This window comes from Anthonomus grandis, chromosome 22 (genome assembly GCF_022605725.1).
Source record: "Anthonomus grandis grandis chromosome 22, icAntGran1.3, whole genome shotgun sequence".
Lineage (NCBI taxonomy): Eukaryota > Metazoa > Arthropoda > Insecta > Coleoptera > Curculionidae > Anthonomus > Anthonomus grandis.
Genome location: NC_065567.1, coordinates 27627744 through 27651604, shown reverse-complemented (window position 1 = coordinate 27651604; position 23861 = coordinate 27627744). Strand labels below are relative to the sequence as shown.

At 35.4% G+C, this 23861-nt stretch overlaps 1 protein-coding gene across 6 annotated transcripts in view; it reads right to left on the bottom strand.

The window, feature by feature from the left end:
- The window catches only part of LOC126748735 (uncharacterized), a 36315-nt gene extending 35049 nt beyond the window's left edge, over nucleotides 1-1266 (bottom strand). For all 6 annotated transcript variants that reach the window (XM_050458139.1, XM_050458141.1, XM_050458143.1 and 3 more), the window contains exon 1: nucleotides 1113-1266. The gene's annotated coding sequence lies outside the window, so the exon portion shown is untranslated. The remainder of the gene's footprint in view (nucleotides 1-1112) is intronic.
- Between the last annotated feature and the right edge of the window lie 22595 nt (nucleotides 1267-23861).

Sequence of the window (23861 nt, the reverse complement as noted above, 5' to 3'; positions counted from 1 at the left end):
TGGTTATACTGGACCAGACTGGATTCTATGCAATGGTTGCTTTAAATGGAACTGTGGTATTTGTAACGAGGGATCCAAAGAAAAATATTTTACCTGTGAGGCATATGAAGTATTTATGTTATTTTGATTTAGTTCCTTTCTTTTACTGTGCCAAATATTAGAAAAATATTATTTGTTAGTTTAAGAATATAGAAATTTCATTTAAAATATTGAATGTTTTATTTAAAAACTAAAAAAAAGCCTAATTTGGTGCCAAAGTAACCTCAGGATGGGCCTACATTATGTTTATTCAGATTTCCGTTTGGGTGCCAATGTAACCCCAAACATAGGGCTGCTTTGGCACCCATCTTTTTAATTTTTTTTTCGAAAATGGTTTATTGTAAAAACTCTATTTTAAGGCAGGTTATAAGTATGACCCGTATTGTTACTCTTGATTTTTTTCAAATTGATTCGATTATAAATGCAGCGCCTAGAATCAAAAATGCCTCAAAACCTGCACAAAGTAGCCCCGGTACGGTACTTTCAAATTTATTTCCAAAATGACATAAGAAACACTGAAAGGGAATCGAGCAGAAAAATCAGGATCTCATGACACCTTGTTTCATCTGAAAATCTTGTAGTCGCTTAATGCTAATAAACCTATACACAATACTACTGTAGGGAAACTAAATCTAAAATAAATGTTGCTCAAACTGGAATAATATAAAACTAAAACTTATTTCGAAAAAACTTAGCACTAGTGTTACTTCATTCATATAAAGTGAAGTATAAAAAGGGAAAAACTCAATCAACTTTACTCGAGATTTGATAAATTTAATCAATTACGTATTCTCAAACTGATAGAATATCATGTTCTTATTGTAAAGAAAAGCTTAATTTTGTATTGCCACATACCATACTAAATATTTTTTTATTGCATGGCATCCCTTAATTTACATTACACATTTTATACCAAAAATATTTAAAAAAAATATTTTAATTTTTTTACTTCTGCAATAAAAAAAATCTAAAAATAATAATAATTTTGGCTTTGTTTTCAAATTCATGCACTAATAAGTTAAAAAAAAAACACCAACAGTGAACCTCAAAAAAAAAATCAAAAACACCCCTACCTTGACAAAAATCTCTGTTGATCTTCACCACAACACTCTTTTAGTCCACCCTCACTAACCAAAAATGTTCAAAAAAAAAAAAAAAGTTAAGTCTTGAAGCCCAACCGGTCCACTTTGGAGCTTAGTCAAGACTAAACCTGAACCAAAAACCCCCACCGAGGATTGGTCTACGTGATTCGTCGATAACAAAGAAGCAATAAAATTAGCGATATTGATATTGCCGATTAAACATTCTGCTCAATGCATTTTTGCTGACACTCTTTTTTCTAAATAATTCCTGGGAAATTATTCTCTTATCAACCGAAGTTGTTGGTGAATTAAATTCGTTCCCATAATACAATTTCAAGGCCGCATTCTCCCATTATCGGTTTACCATTTTATTTATAACATTCTTCAAACGTAAATAACAAACAAGTGAAGCAGGCTATCCTTTATTTTCGATGAATAAAAAAAGGAAAGTATCATTTTCAAATATGACCCCCGCAACAAAAGCACTTACTCCGCACCAGGATGCCCAAAATCATATTTGCTCTATACTCTATTCATATGCAAATTAAATATGGGATCATATTGGTCTACTCTGGACAAGAGCCTGTATGGATGCGATGTTGGTTCATTATCTAAATGATGCTTTTATGAAAGTATTGTTCAAATAAGTTTGGCGAAACTGAATGCCGCAACAGTTTGCCTTTCGTTGGGCCATTCTTTGGAATTTTCGATAAACAGGCACCTGTCATTGTAACATGTCAACGAATTTGTTTAATGGTAAAAACACAAAGTCAGGGTCTCATTAAATATATATAATTCTCATAAGCTACATGTGTTTTGCTCCTATTGGAACATCATCAGGCCTAGACCTGACAAAATGCCTTTGTTTTGTTTTCTTGGAGAAAATGGATGATATGTATCTAAGTATTCTTCATATGCGCTTCAATTGTGTTGTATTTGATGAGATTCGTGTATTGATTCATTCATTAACGAGACACCCAATATCAACAAAATATAATATTCCGTAGAAAAATGAAAACATGCCACATTTTCCCCGTACGCACCCTCACTTGCGCACATTCTTAACAAACCTCGAACCAACCTCGATGGTTTTTTTTTTAGACAAATGTGGGGCTCCAATAAACCGACCTGATTGTACTTCAATTAATAACCCGGATTTCAATGGTTAAGCTCGCAAATGGACCCTGTGTGTATGGTTAACGCAACAAAAACATAATAAAAACATACCTGGAAAGCACCACAAACTGGATTCATTTATTAATTTCGTTAAACAGCTCGTAACATAACCACAAGTTCGAGTACAAATATATCGTCATCGCGTACTCACGAGGTTGGTTTGACAGCTGATCGAGTTACCTAACCTAACTTCTTGCTTGCGCAGACGTATTATTTGATCGATATATTATTCAAATACGTTATTCAAGTGAGTACGTCTACCACGGCGTCGTACCACGCGGGTATGTTTACTCCTGAAAAAATAATTTCAATACAGTTTTAAAAAAAAACTGTATGAAGCCATAAAAGCATGGTGCTGAAATATCCGATTGAGGTGTCAAAAGCACGAATAAAATCGCATTGTGGCAAGTGCATAAAAAAAAAAAGAAAAATAGGGCTAATTAGTTGTTGCAATGGTACAGAAGCAAAATGGCGTTAAATCGCAATTAACCGATAATTGGCATTTTGACAGTCCGGTGAGTTGCTAATAAAACCGGGCAAAAACAGTTCTTTCACTGTGCACAAAGCAAATGAATTTCAGCCGACAGGTCCGAATAATCCGTTCTCATTCGGCAAACAGGCCTGTCACATATTGAATGGGAAGGGGCAGGGGTGGAGAGGGTTGCGTGAGGAGGCGAGCAAGGGTGGTTGCACCGATGCACCGCGCCGGGGTGTTTATGCATCGTCACATGAACGCTATTGCTTAGCCCCGATATTGCCTGGATTCAATTTCCAATATGCACTCGCTGATACAATGACATGGACCATTCTCTGGAAAGAAATCTTGTTTTATTCAAAAGTATGAAGTTTGTGTTGTAGGGATTAGAAACGTTGACAAATTGACAGGAAGCTGACAGAAATGACGGTCTTGACATTGACCGTAGCTCTTCTAATAGCCGAGATATGGCATTTTTGATGCCCATTTTTGGCCTCAAAACGGGCGTCGAAAACGACTTTTTCCTATACCCGAAAAATGAAAAAACCCAAACTTTGGAGGTCGATATCTCGGCTTCTATGGGAGCTATCGGGAAAATTCCAACGGTTTTGTCTTAGTTTCGTCATTCTCAATCCAACGAGACCATCCACAAGGTCGTAGCTCTTCTAATAGCTGAGATATGGCATTTTTGATGCCCATTTTTGGCCTCAAAAACGGACGTCGAAAACGACTTTTTCAGGATTTTCAAAGTGCTCTCATTCCCTTAGTTCTGCTCGGATCCTGTTATAACCCGGTGTTTTCGTAATCTAGGTGACCCAAATAACACGCTGGTATACTTAGTTTGATTTCGAAAAAAATCAATTTTTGGTGAAAAAATTCGATACGGGGGGGTATACCCGAAAAATGAAAAAACCCTAACTTTGAAGGTCGATATCTCGGCTTCTATGAGAGCTATCGGGAAAATTCCAACGGTTTTGTCTTAGTTTCGTCGTTCTAAATCCAACGAGACCATCCGCAAGGTCGTAGCTCTTCTAATAGCTGAGATATGGCATTTTTGATGCCCATTTTTGGCCTCAAAAACGGACGTCGAAAACGACTTTTTCAGGATTTTCAAAGTGCTCTCATTCCCTTAGTTCTGCTCGGATCCTGTTATAACCCGGTGTTTTCGTAATCTAGGTGACCCAAATAACACGCTGGTATACTTAGTTTGATTTCGAAAAAAATGAATTTTTGGTGAAAAAAATCGATACGGGGGGGTATACCCGAAAAATGAAAAAACCCAAACTTTGAAGGTCGATATCTCGGCTTCTATGGGAGCTATCGGGAAAATTCCAACGGTTTTGTCTTAGTTTCGTCGTTCTAAATCCAACGAGACCATCCGCAAGGTCGTAGCTCTTCTAATAGCTGAGATATGGCATTTTTGATGCCCATTTTTGGCCTCAAAAACGGACGTCGAAAACGACTTTTTCAGGATTTTCAAAGTGCTCTCATTCCCTTAGTTCTGCTCGGATCCTGTTATAACCCGGTGTTTTCGTAATCTAGGTGACCCAAATAAGACGCTGGTATACTTAGTTTGATTTCGAAAAAAATCAATTTTTGGTGAAAAAATTCGATACGGGGGGGTATACCCGAAAAATGAAAAAACCCAAACTTTGAAGGTCGATATCTCGGCTTCTATGAGAGTTATCGGGAAAATTCCAACGGTTTTGTCTTAGTTTCGTCATTCTCAATCCAACGAGACCATCCACAAGGTCGTAGCTCTTCTAATAGCTGAGATATGGCATTTTTGATGCCCATTTTTGGCCTCAAAAATGGACGTCGAAAACGACTTTTTCAGGATTTTCAAAGTGCTCTCTTTCCCTTAGTTCTGCTCGGATCCTGTTATAACCCGGTGTTTTCGTAATCTAGGTGACCCAAATAAGACGCTGGTATACTTAGTTTGATTTCGAAAAAAATGAATTTTTGGTGAAAAAAATCGATACGGGGGGGTATACCCGAAAAATGAAAAAACCCCAACTTTGAAGGTCGATATCTCGGCTTCTATGGGAGCTATCGGGAAAATTCCAACGGTTTTGTCTTAGTTTCGTCGTTCTAAATCCAACGAGACCATCCGCAAGGTCGTAGCTCTTCTAATAGCTGAGATATGGCATTTTTGATGCCCATTTTTGGCCTCAAAAACGGACGTCGAAAACGACTTTTTCAGGATTTTCAAAGTGCTCTCATTCCCTTAGTTCTGCTCGGATCCTGTTATAACCCGGTGTTTTCGTAATCTAGGTGACCCAAATAAGACGCTGGTATACTTAGTTTGATTTCGAAAAAAATGAATTTTTGGTGAAAAAAATCGATACGGGGGGGTATACCCGAAAAATGAAAAAACCCAAACTTTGAAGGTCGATATCTCGGCTTCTATGAGAGTTATCGGGAAAATTCCAACGGTTTTGTCTTAGTTTCGTCATTCTCAATCCAACGAGACCATCCACAAGGTCGTAGCTCTTCTAATAGCTGAGATATGGCATTTTTGATGCCCATTTTTGGCCTCAAAATCGGACGTCGAAAACGACTTTTTCAGGATTTTCAAAGTGCTCTCATTCCCTTAGTTCTGCTCGGATCTTGTTATAACCCGGTGTTTTCGTAATCTAGGTGACCCAAATAAGACGCTGGTATACTTAGTTTGATTTCGAAAAAAATGAATTTTTGGTGAAAAAAATCGATACGGGGGGGTATACCCGAAAAATGAAAAAAACCCAAACTTTGAAGGTCGATATCTCGGCTTCTATGAGAGTTATCGGGAAAATTCCAACGGTTTTGTCTTAGTTTCGTCATTCTCAATCCAACGAGACCATCCACAAGGTCGTAGCTCTTCTAATAGCTGAGATATGGCATTTTTGATGCCCATTTTTGGCCTCAAAATCGGACGTCGAAAACGACTTTTTCAGGATTTTCAAAGTGCTCTCATTCCCTTAGTTCTGCTCGGATCTTGTTATAACCCGGTGTTTTCGTAATCTAGGTGACCCAAATAAGACGCTGGTATACTTAGTTTGATTTCGAAAAAAATGAATTTTTGGTGAAAAAAATCGATACGGGGGGGTATACCCGAAAAATGAAAAAACCCCAACTTTGAAGGTCGATATCTCGGCTTCTATGGGAGCTATCGGGAAAATTCCAACGGTTTTGTCTTAGTTTCGTCGTTCTAAATCCAACGAGACCATCCGCAAGGTCGTAGCTCTTCTAATAGCTGAGATATGGCATTTTTGATGCCCATTTTTGGCCTCAAAAACGGACGTCGAAAACGACTTTTTCAGGATTTTCAAAGTGCTCTCATTCCCTTAGTTCTGCTCGGATCCTGTTATAACCCGGTGTTTTCGTAATCTAGGTGACCCAAATAAGACGCTGGTATACTTAGTTTGATTTCGAAAAAAATCAATTTTTGGTGAAAAAATTCGATACGGGGGGGTATACCCGAAAAATGAAAAAACCCAAACTTTGAAGGTCGATATCTCGGCTTCTATGAGAGTTATCGGGAAAATTCCAACGGTTTTGTCTTAGTTTCGTCATTCTCAATCCAACGAGACCATCCACAAGGTCGTAGCTCTTCTAATAGCTGAGATATGGCATTTTTGATGCCCATTTTTGGCCTCAAAATCGGACGTCGAAAACGACTTTTTCAGGATTTTCAAAGTGCTCTCATTCCCTTAGTTCTGCTCGGATCCTGTTATAACCCGGTGTTTTCGTAATCTAGGTGACCCAAATAAGACGCTGGTATACTTAGTTTGATTTCGAAAAAAATGAATTTTTGGTGAAAAAAATCGATACGGGGGGGTATACCCGAAAAATGAAAAAACCCAAACTTTGAAGGTCGATATCTCGGCTTCTATGAGAGTTATCGGGAAAATTCCAACGATTTTGTCTTAGTTTCGTCATTCTCAATCCAACGAGACCATCCACAAGGTCGTAGCTCTTCTAATAGCTGAGATATGGCATTTTTGATGCCCATTTTTGGCCTCAAAATCTGACGTCGAAAACGACTTTTTCAGGATTTTCAAAGTGCTCTCATTCCCTTAGTTCTGCTCGGATCCTGTTATAACCCGGTGTTTTCGTAATCTAGGTGACCCAAATAAGACGCTGGTATACTTAGTTTGATTTCGAAAAAAATGAATTTTTGGTGAAAAAAATCGATACGGGGGGGTATACCCGAAAAATGAAAAAACCCAAACTTTGAAGGTCGATATCTCGGCTTCTATGAGAGTTATCGGGAAAATTCCAACGATTTTGTCTTAGTTTCGTCATTCTCAATCCAACGAGACCATCCACAAGGTCGTAGCTCTTCTAATAGCTGAGATATGGCATTTTTGATGCCCATTTTTGGCCTCAAAAACCGACGTCGAAAACGACTTTTTCAGGATTTTCAAAGTGCTCTCATTCCCTTAGTTCTGCTCGGATCCTGTCATAACCCGGTGTTTTCGTAATCTAGGTGACCCAAATAAGACGCTGGTATACTTAGTTTGATTTCGAAAAAAATGAATTTTTGGTGAAAAAAATCGATACGGGGGGGTATACCCGAAAAATGAAAAAACCCAAACTTTGAAGGTCGATATCTCGGCTTCTATGAGAGTTATCGGGAAAATTCCAACGGTTTTGTCTTAGTTTCGTCATTCTCAATCCAACGAGACCATCCACAAGGTCGTAGCTCTTCTAATAGCTGAGATATGGCATTTTTGATGCCCATTTTTGGCCTCAAAATCGGACGTCGAAAACGACTTTTTCAGGATTTTCAAAGTGCTCTCATTCCCTTAGTTCTGCTCGGATCTTGTTATAACCCGGTGTTTTCGTAATCTAGGTGACCCAAATAAGACGCTGGTATACTTAGTTTGATTTCGAAAAAAATGAATTTTTGGTGAAAAAAATCGATACGGGGGGGTATACCCGAAAAATGAAAAAACCCAAACTTTGAAGGTCGATATCTCGGCTTCTATGAGAGTTATCGGGAAAATTCCAACGGTTTTGTCTTAGTTTCGTCATTCTCAATCCAACGAGACCATCCACAAGGTCGTAGCTCTTCTAATAGCTGAGATATGGCATTTTTGATGCCCATTTTTGGCCTCAAAAACGGACGTCGAAAACGACTTTTTCAGGATTTTCAAAGTGCTCTCATTCCCTTAGTTCTGCTCGGATCCTGTTATAACCCGGTGTTTTCGTAATCTAGGTGACCCAAATAAGACGCTGGTATACTTAGTTTGATTTCGAAAAAAATGAATTTTTGGTGAAAAAAATCGATACGGGGGGGTATACCCGAAAAATGAAAAAACCCAAACTTTGAAGGTCGATATCTCGGCTTCTATGAGAGTTATCGGGAAAATTCCAACGATTTTGTCTTAGTTTCGTCATTCTCAATCCAACGAGACCATCCACAAGGTCGTAGCTCTTCTAATAGCTGAGATATGGCATTTTTGATGCCCATTTTTGGCCTCAAAAACCGACGTCGAAAACGACTTTTTCAGGATTTTCAAAGTGCTCTCATTCCCTTAGTTCTGCTCGGATCCTGTCATAACCCGGTGTTTTCGTAATCTAGGTGACCCAAATAAGACGCTGGTATACTTAGTTTGATTTCGAAAAAAATGAATTTTTGGTGAAAAAAATCGATACGGGGGGGTATACCCGAAAAATGAAAAAACCCAAACTTTGAAGGTCGATATCTCGGCTTCTATGAGAGTTATCGGGAAAATTCCAACGGTTTTGTCTTAGTTTCGTCATTCTCAATCCAACGAGACCATCCACAAGGTCGTAGCTCTTCTAATAGCTGAGATATGGCATTTTTGATGCCCATTTTTGGCCTCAAAATCGGACGTCGAAAACGACTTTTTCAGGATTTTCAAAGTGCTCTCATTCCCTTAGTTCTGCTCGGATCTTGTTATAACCCGGTGTTTTCGTAATCTAGGTGACCCAAATAAGACGCTGGTATACTTAGTTTGATTTCGAAAAAAATGAATTTTTGGTGAAAAAAATCGATACGGGGGGGTATACCCGAAAAATGAAAAAACCCAAACTTTGAAGGTCGATATCTCGGCTTCTATGAGAGTTATCGGGAAAATTCCAACGGTTTTGTCTTAGTTTCGTCATTCTCAATCCAACGAGACCATCCACAAGGTCGTAGCTCTTCTAATAGCTGAGATATGGCATTTTTGATGCCCATTTTTGGCCTCAAAAACGGACGTCGAAAACGACTTTTTCAGGATTTTCAAAGTGCTCTCATTCCCTTAGTTCTGCTCGGATCCTGTTATAACCCGGTGTTTTCGTAATCTAGGTGACCCAAATAAGACGCTGGTATACTTAGTTTGATTTCGAAAAAAATGAATTTTTGGTGAAAAAAATCGATACGGGGGGGTATTCCCGAAAAATGAAAAAACCCAAACTTTGAAGGTCGATATCTCGGCTTCTATGGGAGCTATCGGGAAAATTCGGAAGGTCGAAAAAATACTCGATTTTTTTATTCTGCTCGGATTCTCTTATAACCCGGTATTTTCGTGATCTACTTGATAAAATTATTCTCTACGCTGTTCCGATTTAACGTTTTTAGATTTCTGACTGTGGGATTATCTGAAGACACAGGTTTATGCCAATAAGCCTGCAACCATCGAAGCATTGAAAGCCCAAATTAGACACTGTATCATAATTAAATACCACTACATATATTTAATAACGGTATTAAAAATTTAGTTAAAAGGGTTTGAAAAATTAAGTATTTGTCAAAAAATGTATATATTTTTTAAATTAATAAATATTTCAATATTTTGTCAGCGAAAACCATGTTTTATTGAAACACTCTTTATAAGCTCTCTAGAAACTTAATAATGACACCTTTGGTTGAAATTCAAATTGTTGAGTACATAGCACTTTTTGTCCATCCAAAAAGGAACACATTTCTCAATAATTTTAAAGAGACTGGATAATAGTGAAATTGGTCTAATATTAGATGGATACTTTATGAAGAGGTATAATTGCCAAATTTAGAGAATCAGGGGCAATCTCTGATTCGCAAGATTAATTTATGTCAAATAATAATTAGGAGAATCTTTTTCAAGCTAATCTTTGAATAGTTTCTTGTCTTTTTTGTGGATAGAAATGTAGATAAATGAGAAGGAAAATAAAGGTTGCTAAGTAGCATCGTCTAAACGGAGCCAGAAAATGTTAATTCGGTTTCCGCAGGGGCGTCTTATGTATATTATCCGGGTTGACATTTGATCGTCGAAATCCAAATGGCATCTTCCTGAATATTAATTCGGCGAAATAAAAACGGTCTATAAAACCGCGACTCCGCGCTCGCTCGGCCCCCACTTATTCGCTTTCAAAACTTTTAAATTTTATGATTATGCTAAACAGTAGCTCACGGTTCACCTTATATCATTTACATTTACAGCGCAAAAAATAAAAATGCTAATAGCTCAACCATTTACCCGCCGTTTACGATCTCTCTTACTTTAAACCCGAAACATAAATTTAAAATCCTTAGGTTTTTACCGTGCGGATATATCCCTCAATAACGTAGTTAGAGTTTCCCCAAATTGGATACGCTCTTATGGAGACAACTATAAAAAAAGATCAATCAAGTTTTTACGCTTCTAGTATTTAGCCCTCATGAAAGACAAGGATGGAACAAGGCTCCGACTTTCCATTTCCTTATTCTGCCTTTTTTTATTCTTAACGTGACAATCGATTAACATAAATAAAAAAAATGCTTTTAGCAAATCCATATGCAGCTATTCATCATGGGCCGTTCCAAGAGCGTTCTGCTGCCTTTTAACACGCTACGTAAATCACGTGGTACACAAAATACGCACTGATACTGAAATTTTAAATGTAAAAAACATACTCGCCGACATGGGCATAAATAAAAAGGCGCGTTCCACAAGAAAATAAAAAAAGGGGGGAAAGTGAAAACTTCGGGCCGATTTATGACATTTTAAGGGTTGCATTAGCTTAATGTAAATCACCTAAGAAAATTTTCAAAAAATCACAAATGGTATTTGCTATATATATACAGTGATGACGCGCTAGGTGGAACAAATTCAGCCATTTTTTTTTGATGATGAATTCATGTATAAAGGGCGAACCAAAAATAATTAACGACCATCAACTTCATCTTTAGTATAGAAATAGAGCCGAAATACAACACATCCGGCCTCAAACAATAAGTAAAGAATTATAAGAATTTCAATTTTGACATTTAATTTTTTTGTTTTGTTTTTTTTTTATACATTGTTCCAAAAATTCATGGTTATTTATAATAATTTAATCGCAAATTTCTTAATACATAATATTGAGGTAAAATATAGGACATGGTTTACAAAAATTTACTTAAAATTTTATACAGAAATAAAAAACAGGTGTTTCTATTTAAAAAGAATAAATTGATAGTTATAGCTCATTTTTAGTCCAATCTGTATACATGAATTTAAAATCAGAAAAATCGCTTTCGAAACAAGAATTTTTTTTTTCGAACACACCCCTGAGTTTTAAATGAATTTGTTCCAAGTTGCGCCTCCTCACTGTATATGATAAACCTCGTAACCTAAAAAAAAATTAAATTATTGAACCTTAATTAGAATCTAACATTGTATAAAACAGAACGCACCTATATTAAAACAATATGAGTGTACATGTGAGATTATAAACAAGTAAATTATAATGTTTATGACATTAAAACATAAATTTGACGGTTTATTGGCTCAATACAGGTAATATATTAGCAGATGATCTGATGAGCATGATAAATTCGTTTTTGGCGAAGCAATAAACTTAAAGCCGCGATTAAAGTTATGTATAGAGTACCTTAATAATCAGGCAGTTTATCACAGAGTCGATTACAGCTGTAAAACTAAAAAGCCCATAGATCCGTCCTGGGGCGGATTGCAGCGTGTATGCAGCAGGGGTTGCAGGACCGCCTGCACAATATATTTGCAATTTTATGCAAATATTGCAATAAACGCCTGCATATTCGTGTTAAATCACGGTATAATATAGGCATATATGCAATAATTCGTAATTTACCATTTTGATTAAATGCCGCTATTTATTCAAGTGCCTATTGGTATTCTACATTTATTATTCAAATTTCATAATCCGTTTTCGCCCTTTGTTGTCTGGATTTTTCCCTAATTAATTATATCTACATATTATCATCCGTAATATACTCAATCTCGGGAAATTAATTACGTTTTGCTTTATGACATGACGGTTCATTTTCAACAAAAAAAAAATAAAAATCACACTTTATAATGCCGAACCCGTTTCTCCAGAACCAATCTATTTCCTGGTAACGAACCTCATTTCGAGCCAAAACAAACAAATCCATCAGCAGGAGAGAGCAAAAGAGAGAGAAAGAGAGCAGGAAAAAAATTAAAAATAATAATCTCAGCGTGATATCTAAAACGGCAACCTGTAAACACATCTCGACTAAATTAAAGCAGAGATGGAGTTTGACCCAGTTTCCCGCACAGAGATGCATGCAGATGTGCAATCAATAATGCTGCCTGTTTACAATAGGACCCTTGCATCGCATCCAGGGGCTTTTTAAAACAGTTTACAGGGATATATTCGTTTTATACTCCCTGTACAAATTTAAAAAAAAAATTATATTAATAAAACCTGGCATCAATATATAATCTTAATACAGATAGGGGTTTTCGCCACATAAATCGTAAGAAAAGAAGAAGAAAAACAGCCGAAGAAATAAAAAAGTGTGTTGCTGGCAGATTAATAAAGCAAATGTAGCAAACAGGAGATAAATGTATCCCCAATTTTTGAATAAAAAGAGTAGCCATAAAGACGTGGCTGCCGAGGAAGTCAAGCAATCGGAAAATGCCTTCAGCGAGGGTGTTTCAAAACTGACCACTCGAACCCGGTCAACGGGAAGGGGCATATATTATAAAAATATTAAAATACTGGATAAGGGGGTTGCGTAGGGCTACTGGTGATGTCAGGGATATAAAATATCAGCCCTTTTACAGCACGTTTAACTCACTTTCCTTTTTGTTTTTCTTTTTGGGTTATTTAGAAAAAACAATTTGTTATTTTTTTTGTATAATTCTAGGCACTCCACTGGTCGTCGACAAAGAAATGAATGTGTCATCTTGTACCCCTAAATCGTCTTTTAAAAGCCATAAATAAAATAAAACAATCTTCTTCTGCAAATTAAGACGTACCCTATTATTTGAATCATTAAACCGTTATAGTTGCGCAAGACTATTCAGAACAGTCCCTTAAATATAAGTGCGCAATGATATGTGCATGCCAACAATAATACAACAATAACGGTAATCACTGATTGATATTTATGACATTTAAAGTATCATTTATCTTATATTCCTATCGACACCTTCCGCTATCTTAGGGACGATAGATATAGCCATAAACATAGCGAAACGCATGTTGTTCAAATTATTGTCAAATAATAATAATTAATATTTCAAGTTTATTTAGTCTCCTTTTGCCTGAAGCAGTAAAAAAAAATTTGTTATTTTTTTTATTTTGCATAACAATGACCACGACTAACCCAAATCTAAATTGCAGGGTCTTGGCAAAATTCAAGAGAAGTAGGATAAGATTTAATGATGAAGATGACTAAATACTTCTAATAGACATCCTAGCAAATTATTTATTTATTTATTTAGCAGTTTATTTCCAACAGGCAAAGCCCAGTTACAGGAAAATCTACAATTAATGTTTTGAAAGTGTAAACAAGTATTAAATTACTATAAATTAAATAACAAAAAGAAAAAAAAATAAGGAAAACTTAAATTACTATAGTAACATCATGTATATATCAAAATTAAAGGAGATTTAAATTAACATTAGAATGAATAAAGAAAGGGATTCATGGGACAAAAAGGAAGAGAAAAGGAATTATGGTAACTGTTGGTTTGTCAGAGACAAAACTAGATCCTTTATGGAGCATACAAATATGTCACAGGTTAATGATACTGAATTAAAAATTCTGCACATTTGATATACGGAATCCTGAAACCTAATGTTAGTTCTAGCGCGATCTAAAGCAAATCGTGGTATATGAAATAGAATATCGTTCAAGACAGGAGGAGAATTTATTTGATTATTGACCAACTTCCATAAGAATGTTACAAAATGAATTGTTCTCCTCATGGCCAGAGATTGCAAATTAAATCTACCTAACATCAGATCATGATCATGTCCCCTAACAGGATATATTCCATCCTCAAGAAACTTTAAAACCCTTCTCTGAACACTCTCGATGTCATAGAAAGGACACCACACCAAGGAACCGTATTCCAGTATTGATCTAACAAAGGAAAAGTACAATAGTTTTATTGAGTTTGAGTTGTTAAAGAGTCGGCTATTTCGAATGACAAAACCCAGAAGTTTCAACGAGGAGGTCACTGTCTGTTCAATATGTGGCACAAATGTGAGCCTATCGTCGAATACAACCCCTAGATCTTTAAAAGAAGTACTTCCATAGAGGATTTGATTGTCTATATTGTAATTAAACAAAACAGGATCCTTGGTTCGGTGAAAGGAGATCACACAGCATTTCGAGATGTTAAGACATAACTGATTTCGACTGCACCACCCCCTAATTAGGTTCAAGTTACTCTGATGTAAGAACAAGCAGTCCAAGATACTATTGATACACCAGAATATTTTTGGATCATCAGCATAAGCTAATCTAAGGCAGGAAATCAGTTTTATAAGATCGTTAATATAAAAGATAAAAAGAAGTGGACTGAGATTGAATCCCTGTGTGATGAAACAAAGGTATTAGATCTACAACCTTCCACCTCAACAAACTGTAGACGGTCAATAAGGTATGACGAAAGCAACGAAATTAGCCTTTCTGAGAAATTGAATTGCTTGTTCAATTTTTCCAGCAAAATGCTATGATTTATCTGATCGAAAGCCTTACTGAAATCAGTATACACCACATCAACCTGACTTTTTCTATCAAGGGCTGAAGAAATAAAATGATCACATTACAGAAGTTAGTGATGCACGACCTTTTAGGAATAAAACCGTGCTGATCTATAGAGAGTAGTGATTGAACTTGGATTATCCGTATTTTATCTGATTCTACAACTGCAATATCCACAATCTTATTGTAACTTTAGGTACTTTTCAATTTTTAAATAACCCTACCTAATTAAATAGTTAGTTATAATATTGTAGACCAACTATATTAAATAAAATATCTATAGTTGGTTTAATACTAAATAAAAATGAGGGTAGAAAATTTAAAGAGTAATAATCACAAATAAAATAATGAAAACGAATTTCTTAGAAATAATGCTTTTTGGGGAGTTGTCAATTTATAATTCTTAAACCAGTAATTTTATATTTAAAGTGGGTTTTACTTGGCCTCAGTCAAAAGGAATACATGAAAGGATTTCTTGTAAGGTCCTTGAAGTAGCTGAAAAACGATTTAATAGAATCATGTTAAACCTCAATAAGTGATAAAATGAGTGGATGAGCTTTGGATGTTGATATTTTTTTAAATACTATAGTGCACATTTTTTGCAAAACTTCGAAACCTCTATTATAGACCTACCCACAAATAAATGAGTCTTTTTTCATGTGTATACTCATGTGCATGAATAAGTTGTGGAATAAACTAATGACGATTCAGTGGATGCAATTGTGTCGCGCACAAAAACAAGCGTTAATGGACGGGCGCATTGAAATATTATGCAAATGATCGTTGGATTAACCCTTTTCGGATTTACTCGCGGGACTGAAGGTGCTGACAAACAAATTGCCCTGAAATATTTTATGTCTTTTCGCGTCGCTACATTTAAATTAGTTTTCATTGGATTTTCGGATGCATTCGAAACGGTACGTCACTGGCTGATCTAAAAGTGATCTCCATCAGTACAGCAGATCACACAGTAGTACCAGAGCAAGCAGAGTACACGTCGAACGACGCAGGGCCTTATCTGATCAACTTTTAAACATTCGCCCATCACTATATCGTAATTATAAAAGTTGATAAACAGGTTGATGCCCCTGGCAATTTGACAAGCGTACCGTTTTCCTCCTGCTTTAGGTACTACCATTAAAATATACTACGTTTTATAATTAGTACTTTTATATAGGAACCTGTTCTTAAGGATATTTTTAAAATACTTAATGCGGCAGTTAAAAAACGGCCACAGAAAACGTATAAAGTGCAACAACATTATGCATTATGCAAGAGCTGTTGCGCTGGTTAATAACACATCGTAGTACGCACTGTTTACAAATAATAATAAATTAATAAATTTACTACAGGTTTATACTAATCTTAAAACAACAGGTCTTAACCTGCTTTTGGTGCATGAAAGAAACAGAAGAAGAAGAAGAAGAGGAAGAGAAGTGTAATTAATTAATATCGATCCAACTGAAATGATCCCTTAGAAGTACTTAACTTATACAAATGACAAACAATAAGGGTCGCTCTCGTTTTATTTAAAACAATAACAATAAAATCCTCGACAAGGAAACAAATTGATATAAAATCGGAAGCACATGTTCCGAGAATGGCGCCTAAGAAATTCTTTAAGGGAGAAAAAAGCTTTTCTAGTGCCCGCCGCTTTCATCTCGGATTCTATGAGCGCGTTTATGATCTTATAGGGCTAAGAAGAATCTCTTAATAGGGACCTAATTCGCTTTGCTATTTTACGTATGCTCGCTTCTCAGTTTTATGTCTTGTCGTATAAGATATCTTGCTTCATTGTGTTTATTTTTACTATATTGATATGTGTAGAAAGATTAGGTGTGCTGCTGGGTTTCATAGCTTAAGACTTGAACCAAATAATTAACTTGTGTTCGAAATATGAGTATTTTTCAGAAATGTGGAAAAAATCTGTGGAAAAAAAGCTAGAAAACTGGGAAAATTATGGATAGATCGCTCGGGAGTCCAAATGAATGAAACTGGTCCATCTGTCCCTGATACTATTAGTATTCTGGCAGCCACTTTATCATCCATTTGATGAACAACCTTGAAAGAGGAACCTGCAAAAAATATTCCATCATTTTATTCATTATTTCTCTTACCAATAAATCTCAATTGAGCATCACTAACTACTTGGATAAAATTCGCTTTTTCTTCCATTAAAAAAAACTACTCTATGCTCTGCTATAAGTCTATATTCTACAATACGCTCAATATTAATGATTTCTGATCTATTTAAAGAATATTAAGACCAAACCAAATATCAAAGGTGCGGGGTCATTATTAGCATTTTTAAGGCAATCGGAGTCTGGAAATCTAAGAATCTATAATTAATTTCAAATCTTTAGAATCAATGAAGAATGCATTGTAATACTTATTTATTCCAGGCATTTGAAGCTGTTCAAATGCTTTTAATAAGTGAAGTGATTTTTTAGCTCCTTCCTGAAGCTTGAAAGAACCGAAAATTGCCAATTGTCTTATATATTCCAGAGTTATGATTCGACTCATCTTAGGCAAATGAATTAATTTTTTAAGACCTTTCAACTGATTATAGACTTTATTCTAGGCAATTGGAGCTTGAAAGCAAAAAGACACAAGGAAAATGAAATTCAAGTGCCTGGAAGAAACAAAGGATTCTATTTCCTCATGTTCATTTTTTTTTTAGGTCCTTTAAGACAGTTGAAGTCATTTATCCATTTTTTTCTAGGGAATTTTTAAACCTGAAATTGACTTCAGTTGTTTTGAATAAACGAATAAGGCCATTTCTTCCAGACATCCCAGGTATTTTTTAATTCCTTTAGAAGCAACAAAGCAAATTTTTAACTTTTTCCAGGCAGTTGGTTTTGCTTGAACATTTTCCTAAACGGGATCATCTCAATATTTCAACATTATATAATTATGTTATATTGTATGATTCCTTAGATTATAATTGTAAAATTGTAACTTTACATTCCTTAAGTTTGAATGTATTTGAGTGTATTTACTTGGTGTTCAAAATTCTTACTGTAAAAAGTGTTCTTCCTCTATTTTTGTTTACCTTTCTTTCTGTCTTGTCTTCAAAGTTCTAATTTTACTCATATACAGTCTCATATAATTTAATTGTAAAAGTTAGGCTAGATCTCGCCATTTTATTCTTCATTATTACTAATGCGCGTGAATTATTATTGCAACGATATTGTAAACACTGAAAAACCAGCTGATTCTCTGTTATTTTGGACTGACACAAGTGGTACATCGCACGAAGGCTCGAAGGTCGGCGAATCTTCCGGAATTATGGTCAGCCGAGTATATAATTAGCCGCGTCGTCGCTAGGAGGCTCATTGACAATTTCATTTGGAATATTGGCGCGAGTTTTAAATAGTTTTAAATAAATACAGTGAAAATAAATATTTAGAGTAGTAGTAAGTGATCGTTTTTAGTAGTATAAGTGTGTAAATAAATCAGTTGACTATTTACATGCATCGATTGTTTTAATTACTACATAATTATTGTAAAATTTAACATACGAGGCAAATGCTTCGGCAAATGGTGAAGTTTGCCTCCTTAGATCAAGTGTATATTTATTTGTAATGGTAGAATGGCAAATATTCGCTGGTACTCGCATGAATTTGGCCTCTTTTGTCATAAACTTATTGATTATATAACACAGATTCTAGAGTAACACCTTTTTATTGATCAAATAAATAGACAGGATATAAAACTGAAAATAAAAAACTATAGTTTACTATAGAATTCTTTATTATGATTATTTTGTTATACTGCTACGATATATTCCTGTTTAATGAAAAAATTGCATTTGCTAGCTTAATATCTTCTTCTTTTCGTATTTTATTCCTATTTCGTACTTTTTAATCATTATTCACAAAGGCTTTTAATTATATAATAGCAAAGCATGTTCTGATTTGATTTGATTTGAATACATCAGATAAAATTTTCCTTTTGATATAAAAGTGATAATCCATCTTAGGCCCTTGTACCATGAAAAATCAGAAGAAATGATGCCAATGATATTTTCTCTAAAAGACAAACAAGTTGTTTTAACCTTTGGACTTTTTCGTCCTAATGTGGAACAATGAAAGTACAAAACTTCCTGCTAACAACCATAGGCAAGCAAAGTAAAACATCATCGTAAAGCACCGTTCTCATTTAACAATTAATATTTTTCAAGCCCGTTTTATTAGTACACACCTTAATGGAACAACTTATTGCAACCAATAATCAAGAGCCGTTATTATAATAAGGTCCCGTTCACCTGAGTTAGGGCCTCTGTTATTAACAATAAACAAAATAAAAGCAACAAGCCAGAGAACAAAAGAAGAAAACTGCTAATGACTGCCTTATAATGACCTATAGAGCAGCTTCTGTTCAACGTTCTTGATCGCCAGGCTCCTCTTTTCTTCGAACATTCGTGTGTGTGTGTGTGTGGATGTGTGTCACAATACTTAAGGCCTTAAAAAAAATCAAGTTAAGTAGCCGAGAGATATAATCTCTGCGGTGACAAATAAAAATGGACCTTCAGTTAAGCCCAGCAGCTCGGTTTATAAATGTAAAATCTGTTATGTTATCTCTGTAATAACAGGCTTAATGCAAGTATTGTTATGGCCTTGGTTGCCGAAGCCTCAGGCTTTTTTGGACAGCGGCTCTCAGTGGCGTAGCCTTTAATTACCCCCCTTTTATTGCGAAACCTTTTAAATAAAAGTCATCGTGATGCAGCCCTTTTTGACTATATTTAGATAAGAGAACGCCATTATCGTTACATATATGACCTCAAAAAAAGTTCATTCTAAATAGTATAATTACTTTAATTGGATCAGGGGCACAAAGCAACCACTAGCAGAGAAATGTTATGTTTGGGAAAATGTTTAGCGCCGCCAGTGGTCGGGCCGATAACTAACACATTCGGCGGGATATTTGAATTGTTCATTGTTTCTTACCTATATAATCAAGATACATCGATGGAATAAATCGGGGAGTTTAAAAACACGGCCTAATATGAAGAATAAAAGATTTGTCCAATAAAGTTTAAAATAGTGAATGAATCTGCGGTATGAGATTTGGGTTTAAAAAAATCTGCAAAATAAAAATGTTAAAAAAGTAGTTATTCGTTACTCGAGTACCCGTTACTCAGCAATTCTCGTAGTAACCAATAGCTCTCTGACATTTCTGATGACAACTTCCGAAGTAAAAGCTTACAGGTCTAGAATGGACAAAAAAATTAAATTTAGGCAGATTTCGATAAAATTGCATCTGTTCGAAAACAAATTGAGGAAGAAAATCGAATTTTTTTTTCTCAGACAGTTAAACTTGATTATTCCTCAACTGCCTGGAATAGATCAATTCTAATTTCTTTTTCAAGGAAGTTGAAGCTAAATCCAAAAGAGAAATGTTTATTGTTTCATTCCTCAACTGCCTGCAATAAATAAAGTAATATTTCTTTTCCAGGAACTTTTTTGGTCCTTTGAATTAGATTAAATTTTTTCAGACAGTTAATCCAGTTTAGTTTTTAACTACCTGGAATAGATGACTTCTTTTTTTAAGAAAATATAACATCGTTAAGTTGTAAATTGTTTAAAACCATTTGAAAAACTACCTCCAGCTGCTTTAAATAATAGGAATTCCCAGTACTGATAAGGTTGAGTAGCTCAAATAACTCAAGCTTTTTTACATCTTTCTTAATTGGAATTTCAATGTCTAAGGCACAGTGGTCAAAAAATTTAGGGTTAGCAACATTGGCTGTAAAAGATAAGATAATATCAAAATTTACATAGCTACCAAGCAAATCTAGAAGGTCTGCCTTCCGTTGACTATTACTATGAAAAAAAAATTAAATTGACCATCTGAAATAATAAAATTGATAAAACATGAGACAATCATTATAAAAACTTAATAAAGTTTGCTGAGGATCTATATACAATTAACATAATATATTTACAGCTTTTTATTTCGATTACTGATAGTTCAAACTGAGAATTTAACTAAATGGTCAATATTTATATAATCGACTGAATTACCTTAAAATAATTAATAATTTTCAACACCATTATTTCCACTTTTGTCAGGTGGAGTTCTGCATAAGATGTGATACTCCCTACTTTTAGAATGTTCATACTTCATCATAAATTAAAAGTGACAACAGACCAAGGGCGAATCTTCAAAGATAAAAATAAATGTTACGCTACTGATTGCGCTGCACAACGTGCGCTGCATGGAGCATTTACTAATGTAAAATAAGAAAATAAGTACTATATGCAGGAGCTCGTAAAACTGTCCTTGATCTGTGGGTTGCGTAGTACAGGCTGGACCGAATCTAACGAACACGTGGCCGCGGCCCCTCCGCGCCCCTCGGGCCTCTCGCCCTCCCTCCTCACCCCACGACCCTCCCGCCTGACCTGGTGCTGCGGGTGACGTCACTGACATCACGCCACACCACCCGCCCCCGCGCACTTGCATAAGTACCACCGCTCTGATTAAGTGCGCAGATCGCTGATCGACCCCGTTGCGCCTTTTTCCCTCCTCACGTCTCCCCGTCCCTCTTCCATCGTCTGATGTTGCTGCTGCAACACAGGCCTCTTGTACAGGCTCGAAATCCGGCAACGGCAACCAACTGGTAAAAGATGATTACTGTCGGATTCTTGTGGGAACTCGTCGCGTTCGTTCAGATGAGGCATTTAAACTCCTGGGGGTGCAGTGGAGTTAAGTACCTCACAACCCTTGAGACGAGTCTCAATCTTGCATCCAATCAATTCATGCTGATAGCCTGTTCAGTAGCTCTTTGAGTTACTGAACGATTGAATTAATTAATCTGAATTAATCATCAAAGTAATCTAGGCAATTGACCACATTATCAATAACATTTTGAGTTCTCTTTTTATTAAAGAAACTAAAATAATAAAGAATAGAAATAGAACAGGAGAACCCTTACTTCAATCCTTCTCTCTATAAAGCAACTATAGCAAAGACAACGTTGGATGTCAGATTACTTTGGTTGCAGTTGTTATCTAAAGTCTTTTATGATCTGTATAAGGCGTCTGACTATAGAGTCGAGTGTTAGTTCGCGTAGAAACCAATCAGTGGAGTTCTGCATCCAGTTCTATTGCAATTAATCTTGCAAATGATTTATGAACAAAACTTGTGACAAAGTTTGAGGGATTTTCCATCTAAGATAGTCATAAGTCAGGCTATTTCGCTGTGTATATGGAAATAGTTATTATCCAATTTAAGGCAAGAGATTGTTAATTGTGAAAACAGATACTATGGTATGAAACAGTATCAGCATGGGCATGACAAACCATAATAATTAATATAACCGTTGTTTGACTCGAAAATGCCCGTACGAAAAAGCGCTTATGTGAAAAAAACTATTCAGTCTAATACTGGTGATAACTAGTGTAATATCACATAAACTGCCAGTAGTATGACGAGTCTTCTATTCTAAATTATTTTATACTTATTTGGAATTAATTTTACAACATAATAAGTTTCTTTTAAGCATACATTTGATATATTATGTGTCATAAAATCTGTTATATTTTATAAATTCGGAAATATTGAGAAGCCAACTATTAGTTGAATTTAGAGTGATAGTTAAATTACATTAGTCGCTAGAATTAACGAGAGTACTAATGCAAACTTCATTATGGAAATGAAAATCATATTACATTTTTAACTCGGCATATTTGGTTGAAAAGCGTTCAAGCTCTCTGATCCAGTGGTAAAAAATCATTGAACGAAATCGGCAAATCAGTGTCAACAACAATTTTCTTATTCAACAATCTTCCAAGGATTGTTAGGCGAGGTTTATCAACGTTTTCTATAGCTACGACATAGATTTCAATGATAGTTTTTTTTGTTTCTTTGTCCACAGTCGTTCGTAGTCAGTTTTCCACCTTTGATCTCTACAGATTGGTTTAAAAACTGTTCTTACAACTGTTTCTACCAAATAAACGGAGATGAGTACTTAACGCTATATATCTGTTAATTCGAATATCGTTAGTCATTTTATAGCATAGAGCTTTTGCATTTCACACAATTATCTCGAGAAAAAAAAATCGCAACCTTTTCGACCATCATTCAAGGCAAATGTAGTATTTGATATTAATGTTACATTATTTTCACAACTTTTTAGTTCTAATAGCACTGGTCACACTGATGGGTACTATTCACAAAAATAGTCATAAAAAAAATCATTAGTGCTCTATTAGTTCCAATCCATTAATTCCTATAAGTGTTTTCTCGGACAGGTGAACTAAGTTTTGTGAAGTAAATATGAAAATTCCTTAAACCAGCTTCGCGATGCTTTGAAGATTATAAATATAAGTACAATACGCACATCACTTAGGAAGCAAAGGACAGTTTAGACCCCTTCAACAAAATGACACTCAAAAACAGATACAATCCTGATACAGTTTCAACCTTGCAAAATTAAGTCTTGCTTTTTCTGGATCGTCTGCCACGGACAGAACTAGAATTTTCATTTTATTACCATAAAAACAAAATTTATTGCCCAGAAGACTCGTTAGAAATTATTGATTAATTACCTGACAAATATCAAGCTAATGGTCCAACTGATGGTAAATTAAAATAATTACTTGTTTCGTTGCAATTCGTCAAGACTTTATGTAAATGAAACGTCATTTTATTACATCAGCCTCCAGATGCTTTTCCCAAGAAAACCACCCAAAATTTTGTGAATCTGATCATTAATATTTAGACAATTTGTCCTTCATTTCGGAATCTAGACAAAATCTGCATTTTTTTATTCTACTGCTACAAGAATAAAATTGATAGTCCAGGATTGACAAACTGCAATCCTAATAGTCCAACTGACTGACAAATATTGCATTTAGTTGATACCATATAGGTGTGCTCAATAATCTATATAAAGTATGCCTTGATATTTTGTGAAGTCAGTTCTATTTCATCCAGTAGACCTTCAGAAGCACTTTCAATAGAATTTGGGTGAAGTTGAGGTTCCTCAAGTAATTCGTACATATCGTGGAATGATCAATCGTCTATAGTGCTGCCTTTTTGACAAACAGTATACAATGGCAATGACCCCAGTACAGACACTTTTTTTTTTAAGGATTCTGATACTGGGTCCCTGAATTGAAATTAAAATTGAGTCATCCCAGAGCAA